The sequence below is a fragment of the Lynx canadensis genome, chromosome E1 (assembly GCF_007474595.2).
Source record: "Lynx canadensis isolate LIC74 chromosome E1, mLynCan4.pri.v2, whole genome shotgun sequence".
NCBI classification, from domain to species: domain Eukaryota; kingdom Metazoa; phylum Chordata; class Mammalia; order Carnivora; family Felidae; genus Lynx; species Lynx canadensis.
The window spans coordinates 891238-893494 of record NC_044316.2 but is presented as its reverse complement, the minus strand read 5'-3'; the positions used below and the strand labels follow the sequence as shown (position 1 = coordinate 893494).

The following is a 2257-nucleotide window of genomic DNA, read 5'->3' as shown; positions in this document are numbered from 1 at the left end:
AATCAGATCGTTAAAGAGAAAAGCTGACTCCTAAGGGATTAGAAATAATTCTGAAAACAGGAGATGAGAAACCACCAACAACAACCCTAATTAGTATCTTCAGGGAGGATCCAGGAGACATAGCGTCTTGTATAAAATAAAACGATTCTACAATATTTAAACACTCAGGGAACATGAAGGAACCCTTAGAGGTTAAAAATATATGGCCAAAAGTATTTTTAAAACATGTAAAAAGGCTGTTAAAAAGTCCAATCCAATAGCCTGGAAAACATTACAAAAAGAAAAGAGACAGCGGGGCGCCTGGCAGGCTCAGTCAGTGGAGCGTGTGACTCTCGATCTCGGGGCCGTGGGCTCGAGCCCCACGCTGGGTGTCGAGATCACTTAAAGTTAAATAAAAATTAAAAGAGAAAGTGACAGAAAGGTGAGCTGAGAAAATAAGAGGCAAACCAAAGAAGTCTGGGAGGCCCTGCAGACGCAGGGTAACCAGCAGGGCTCCGAGAAGGCGGAGGGAGAAGATACCTTTTCAAGAAAGCTAGGGAATTTATCAGATTTGGACGACACGACCCTACTGAAAGTTCACCAGGTTTTCAAGCGTAATCGATGAAAACAAGAACACTCCATAAACGGTTCGCTGGGAAGTCTCAAAGCACCGAGGACAGGGGGCGCCTGGCGGGCTCAGCGGGTGAAGCATCTGGCTCTTGGTTTCGGCTCAGGTCACGATCTCACGGCTTGCGAGTTCAATCCCTGCGCCGGGCTCTGTGTGGACGACGCGGAGCCTGCTTGGGATCCTCTCTCCTCTCTCTCTCTGCCTCTCCCCCACCCGTGCCGTCTCTGTCTCTCTCAAAATAAATAAGAAACTTAAAAAGAAAATCAAGGGTAAAGAGAACGCCCTTTGACATAAGGCAGAAGTTGGCAAGCCATGTTTTTGTGAATGAAGTTGTCAGGCTTTTGTGATAGGGAACGCTTCACCAATCTGCACGTCATCCTCGCACGGGGCCATGCTAATCTTCTTTGCGTCCTTCTGATTCTATTACACGTGCTGCCCAAGCATGCACTTTGTCAATAAAGTTTTACTGGAACACAGCCACGCCCGTTTGTGCCTTGTCCACGGCTGCTTTCGTGCTACCACAGCAGAATTAAGTGGTCGCAACGGAAACCATACAGCCCACAAAGTCTAAAATATTTCTCATCTGGCCCTTGACAGAAAAAAAAGTGCTGACCTTTGCTCTGGAGAGAAAGCTTCCAGAAAAAAGAGTGCAAAACAGACAACAATTCACTTGCAATACAACAAATCAACCCGGCAGCAGGAACGTTTTGCAGCCTCGCCGAAGGCCAGAAGACAACGGGAAAATACCATCAAGGCACAGAAGGGAAAATCGCGTTTGTCCTAAAACCCTACACTCCTCTGGACTGTCCACACCGCCCAGCCCGTCCACACCGCCCAGCCCGTCCACACCGCCCAGCCCGTCCACACCGTCCAGCCCGTCCACACCGCCCAGCCCGTCCACACCGTCCACACCATCAAATGCTAGGAGAACGTCAGGGCACCTTCAAGTATTAACGGACGCCAAAGACTCCCCTCCCGTGTGCCTTCTTAGGGAGCTGATTGAGGACGTGCTCCGGACAAACGAGGGAGTAAATCACTCAACAGAAGACAGTCCCTGCACGCGGCAGCGTGATGTGCCTGGAAACCACTCAGTGAAGACTGGAGCCAGGAGGCGGACATGTGGGGAGGGGAGAACCCGGGAGATGTGCCTGTAGCCTTGAGGATCTGGAAACGTCGAGGAGGGGATGGGGTGCTGGGGGATGGGACAAAACAGGCAACACAACGGCCGTCGGTGGAGCTTCTCGAGACACAAGGGGCCTCGACCCTAAGCTCGTCTGCTGCCGGAGGGACTTGACCGGAGGCTAAGTCCACTTCCCTGGGAGGGAGGACGCTTCACTGATGTTTGGTCCAAAGTCCACTTACTCTAGAGACAAGTTTCAGAGCCACCAAGACAGGTTTCATGACAGTTGTTTTAAATCACAATTTTCCTTGTTATCAAACTTTCATTTTCCAAGTGAGGAAATGGGAATCAGAGAGGTTAAGTCACACGCTCAAGGTCACAAGATCGGGATCAGTCTCAAGATCCAGAGCCAGGATTCGAACCCAGAACCGTCAGGCTTCAAAGCGTGGCTCCAGATTTTCCCTCCTCCCCCTTCTTTCCCGGGGAGGAGGGGCCGGTTGCTGGCAGGTGTTCACCAAGTGGGCCAAGGC

The 2257-nt window shown here is 50.8% G+C and overlaps 1 non-coding gene across 1 annotated transcript; it reads right to left on the bottom strand.

Moving 5' to 3' along the window:
- Window positions 1–949: 949 nt before the first annotated feature.
- Window positions 950–1055, bottom strand: LOC115501882. Its single transcript, XR_003964937.1, has one exon. It is a non-coding gene; the product is annotated as a U6 spliceosomal RNA (small nuclear RNA).
- Window positions 1056–2257: the final 1202 nt, after the last annotated feature.